Raw genomic sequence first — 5,169 nt, 5'->3', positions numbered from 1 at the left:
ATAGTAACTTCATTAAACACAAACTATGAACAAAGTTCAATATTGTGGATTAGAAGGATAAATATGGAAAATAAATTGTAGGAGAATGAGATTAAATTGAAAGCATAATTTAGCAGGATTCTCCTGAGGGTATGAAGAAGAGAACAGGTGAAACATCATAACACTGTAAGAACAGGTGAAACATCGTAACACTGTTATACCTGTAAGAAGATACTTTCCCAAAATAGTAACTTCATTAAGCACAAACGTATCCATACAGAGAAGCTGCATCCTTTACATTTGTGGCGAACCATTCTCTTAGATCGGTAGCTTAACATCTCACAAACGTATTCATATGGGAGCAAAATATTTCACCGTGATATCTGCGGTCAGCCATTCTCTGAAAATGGTAACTTAATTATTCATCAACGCGTAAATAATTATTATCGGTGCTTTAAAAACAGTAATTGCAAAGCCTAGCAATAAGCGAACATTTAATTTGGAGACCATATGCTGAAAAGAAATTGTTAAGCATGTCCATTGTCCAAATGCAAAAATAGGAATGGTTTTGGAATTTGCAATCAATGAGAAAATACAGGTAGAAAATAAAAAGAAATCCTTAGCTTTGTACAACTTGTGAGTCTCCTCTTAACCCTTTCGTTACCAACCTGGCTGAAACCGGCTCTGGTTCTGAGTAGAAATGTCTTGTTTTCCTAAGTTTTGTATTAAAATCTTCCATCAAACCTTAGTCACAATTTATGTTCCTAACACTAGCTGAATGGTAACGAAGTTATTTTACTAAATTCTTTGTTATATTTAAAGTAATTGAAAGAAACACAGAGCATCACAAAATAAATACAGTAACGAAAGGGTTAAAATATATAATAGAGAAACAATTCTTAACCCTTTTGATACCAACCTGGTTGAAACCACTTCTGGCTCTGTAGTGCAAATGTCTTGTTTTCATAAGTTTTGAATTAAAATCTTCCACCAAACCTTAGTCACAATGTTCCTAACATTAACTTAATGATAACTAAGTTATTTTACTAAATTCTTTGTTATATTTAAAATTAATTGAAAGAAACACAGAGCATCCCAACAGAAATATAGTAACAAGAGGGTTAAAATATATAATAGAGAAACAATTCTTAACCCTTTCATTACCAACCTGGTTGAAACCACCTCTGGCTCTGTAGTACAAATGTATTGTTTTCATAAGTTTTGAATTAAAATCTTCCACCAAACCTTAATCACAATTTATGTTCCTAACACTAGCTTAATGATAACTAAGTTATTTTACTAAATTCTTTGTTATATTTAAAGTAATTGAAAGAAACACAAAGCATCTCAACAGAAATACAGTAACGAAAGGGTTAAGGGAGTGTTTTCTGAACTTCAAAAGGAACACATTCAATACACTGAAAGTCCCTTCTAAAAACTATAAATAAATATTTTAAAACTGTTTTGCCTCTCATTTTTCCCTGAATTGTTTCAAAAGCTGGTATTCTAAGTTCTTTGAGCCCTTGAAATTCAAGCTTAAATGGGCACCAGTTTATAATACACAAAACCTTTCCAATAACTGGGTTGTGGAATTAGTGCAAATGCTTCTTTGGATGAGATGATTTTGAGGTTTTCAAAGGAGCTGACACATTCAGTTGAGTACAATGTCATCTGTTAATCTGAAATTAGAGAGAAAAAAGAAAAAAATATTGAAAGACACAAAGGATACTGAAAATGTAGCAGTACAATCTATAGTCATTGTCTACTCTTCCCAGCCCTCATCATCATCTTTGTTTAGCGTCCGTTTTCCATGCTAGCATGGGTTGGACGGTTCAACTGGGGTCTGGGAAGCCAGGAGGCTTCATCAGGCCCAGTCAGATCTGACGGTGTTTCTACAGCTGGATGCCCTTCCTAACGCCAACCACTCCGTGAATGTAGTGGGTGCTATTTACGTGCCACCCGCACAGGTGCCAGACAGAGCTGGCAAACGGCCACGAACAGATGGTGCTTTTTATGTGCCACCGGCACGGGGGCCAGGCGAGGTGGAACTTCTATTGTCTTGCCTGTATTTTCAGCTTGTCCTTATCTTAAAAGCATCAGCTCCTTGTCAGATAACCTTTTTCTCTAGGATGCTCGCAACTGAATCACTTTGTCTTCTATAAAGTATTGCAATATCTTTCTGAATTTGATGTAGATTTTCTTCAATGTCGTGGATACAGTCTGGCCACATACTTTTGCAAGCACTATTCAAAGTTATGTACAGCATCCATTATTCTGAATTTCTTCCCTGTCAATTGCTTTCATAAGTTGTTTGAAGTCTTTTTTTCATATAATATACCTTGAAATTAGGTAAATTGACATTACTCCTTTATTCATCTGTGCAGTGCCACAGAAAGTGCTCATGCAGTGATACAATAAGAGTATTGTGTGGTGCCGTGTAAAAGCACCCAATGCACTCTGTAAAGTGATTGGTGTTAGGAGGGGCATCCAACCAAATCAGACTGGACAAGTATTTATATTTCTACAGTTACATGTTCATCAACTGTGTTCTTTGTTGCAGTTTGAAGACTGCAACCTCCTTTGTAATCCAAATTCAATAAAGCACTATCCGATCGTGGCCATTTGCCAGCCTCGCCTGGCCCATGTGCTGTTGGCATGTAAAAAGCACCATCCGATCATGGCCGTTGCCAGCCTCGCCTGGCCCCCGTGCTGGTGGCACGTAAAAAGCACCATCCGATCATGGCCGTTGCCAGCCTCGCCTGGCCCCCGTGCTGGTGGCACGTAAAAAGCACCATCCGATCATGGCCATTGCCAGCCTCGCCTGGCCCCCGTGCTGGTGGCACATAAAAAGCACCATCCGATCATGGCCGTTGCCAGCCTCGCCTGGCCCCCGTGCTGGTGGCACGTAAAAAGCACCATCCGATCATGGCCATTGCCAGCCTCGCCTGGCCCCCGTGCTGGTGGCACGTAAAAAGCACCATCCGATCATGGCCGTTGCCAGCCTCGCCTGGCCCCCGTGCTGGTGGCACGTAAAAAGCACCATCCAATCATGGCCGTTGCCAGCCTCACCTGGCCCCCGTGCTGGTGGCACATAAAAAGCACCATCCGATCATGGCCAATGCCAGCCTCGCCTGGCCCCCATGCTGGTGGCACGTAAAAAGCACCATCTGATCATGGCCGTTGCCAGCCTCGCCTGGCCTCCGTGCCAGTGGCACATAAAAAGCACCATCCGATCGTGGCCGTTTGCCAGCCTCGTCTGGCACCCGTGTCGGTGGCACATAAAAAGCACCCACTACACTTACGGAGTGGTTGGCGTTAGGAAGAGCATCGAACCGTAGAAACATTGCCAGATCAGACTGGAGCCTGGTGCAGCCTTCTGGCTTCCCAGACCCCAGTTGAACCGTCCAACCCATGCTAGCATGGAAAGCGGACGCTAAACGATGATGATGATTTTGTAAATATTCCAAATAGTGGGATAGAGAAACATTGTTATCAATCTCAAAGCAGTATGATAAAAATTGCTGAGATGATGTCAAAAATTTTTTCTAGCAATGTCATCTAATCTGAAATTATAGAAGAAAGGAGAAAAAAAAAAGGAAAACGACATTCTAAGACACAGAGGAGACTGAAATAGTATCAGTACAAGCATATCATATTGCATGACACATCAGGGGTACTCTTAACTGGGCTGGACATGCACGGCTGGGATCTCACTTTAGTTGATTTTAGATGAATAGAGGGCATAGGATTGGTTAAAATTCGAAAAATTAAACTACGTTAAACTTACAAATTACAATTTTCTCAAGAAAGCCAAGAGAAAAAAATGTTTTATTTTGACACATTCTACCAGTATACGAAGTTTGAAAGTGTTTAGTTAACTAGAAATTGTGTTGAAAACTGCCGTTCAAAAGGAACAGATCCACTTCTTGTAATGTGAGGAACAAAATATGGTTCACCTACCTCTGTTGGCTATCCAGTTGCGTTCAATCTCTATCGTCCACACGCATCCGTTCACCACGATTGCCCCGAGGACAGAAGACCACCGTAGCCTCACTTCATCGCTTCCTCTTCCGGCTCCTGACGACGTCGCTACCCTTTCCTTTACGGATTACCTCATTCCCGCCTAATTTCAATTTTCCAAAATTCCAATTTTTAAATATATAAAAATATATTCAATCGGAAATAAATAAGCAGAATAAAATATCAGAACCGAAGAGATTTTACAACTTAATGTACATTTTTTTCGAATTAACGTACATGGGGAAAGCATTTAACCACCATCGTCATTACTACCACCACCGCCTAAACTGTGACCAGCAATAAAGTCACGATTCCCATCATCATCAGCAACAATTTCAACTTCATTCATCATCAAAATACAATTTTAGAAACCAATGCAGAGTTTTTTGTTTTTTGTCAGAATCGGAATCTCCCTTGCTCAGAATATCGGAATCTGTAAAAAAAGGAAGAAAGAAAAGGTGGTGTTATTTACACTCGCCGTTTATGTGACTTCTGTTTTGTATCTAAGGACGTTGTTTTACGCAAATATTGGACAACTTTACCTGACTTACTTCTCCAGCTTGTCTCCCGCCGTTCACAAAGAAGAAAATCATCTTCTCCTATCATCATCATTCATGCCATCAATGTCCGTGTCCAGCCCGCAAAGCTTCCATCTGTGTGATGCCCTTGTGGCAAATTATATGAAATAAAGAAGAAGAAGAAAACCCCAAAAAGGTTTCTTCTTAACTCAAACAAGGAACCACATGCAAATCGACGGAAGACACCTGCGTAGTTTTACGCTTTGTGAATGAACAGGCACCGCCTTAGAGACCTTCTGACGTCATTTCCGCCTTGAATGCCATCCTATTAAACCATCAATGCCAGTCGTCTATCGCATATTTGCTGAGACAAAATTGCTGCATAGTTTACATGATGTGATATTTGAAAGCAAAAGAAGGCTGATTAGTAAGAAAGATTTTTATTTTAAAAAATAATAATAATAATTAAAAATAATGGAAGGGGATGTAACATGGGTTGTCTTTCTTATTTAAAAATTTTTTGAGACATGCGCATTATATATATGTATTTCTTTACTGCCCACAAGGGGCTAAACATATAGGGGACAAACAAGGAGCGACGAAGGGATTGAGTCGATTATTTCGGTCCCCAGTGCGAAACTGGTACTTTATT

General features: G+C 40.0%; 1 protein-coding gene and 1 long non-coding RNA gene across 2 annotated transcripts in view; one reads left to right on the top strand and one right to left on the bottom strand.

Annotated features, from left to right (window-relative positions):
- Window positions 1–1,261: 1,261 nt before the first annotated feature.
- LOC115226284 lies at window positions 1,262–4,675 on the bottom strand. The gene is made up of 3 exons (XR_003883022.2): window positions 4,542–4,675; window positions 3,940–4,432; window positions 1,262–1,658 (listed from the first exon to the last, which is right to left on the bottom strand). It is a non-coding gene; the product is annotated as an uncharacterized LOC115226284 (long non-coding RNA).
- A 164-nt stretch (window positions 4,676–4,839) lies between these two features.
- The window catches only part of LOC118768620 (zinc finger protein 253-like), a 3,638-nt gene continuing 3,308 nt past the window's right edge, over window positions 4,840–5,169 (top strand). The window contains exon 1 of the mRNA XM_036515458.1: window positions 4,840–4,944. The gene's annotated coding sequence lies outside the window, so the exon portion shown is untranslated. The remainder of the gene's footprint in view (window positions 4,945–5,169) is intronic.

The sequence above is a fragment of the Octopus sinensis genome, linkage group LG30 (genome assembly GCF_006345805.1).
Source record: "Octopus sinensis linkage group LG30, ASM634580v1, whole genome shotgun sequence".
NCBI classification, from domain to species: Eukaryota; Metazoa; Mollusca; class Cephalopoda; order Octopoda; family Octopodidae; genus Octopus; species Octopus sinensis.
The sequence above is the reverse complement of the archived record's forward strand: the minus strand, read 5'-3'. Positions and strand labels throughout refer to the sequence as shown.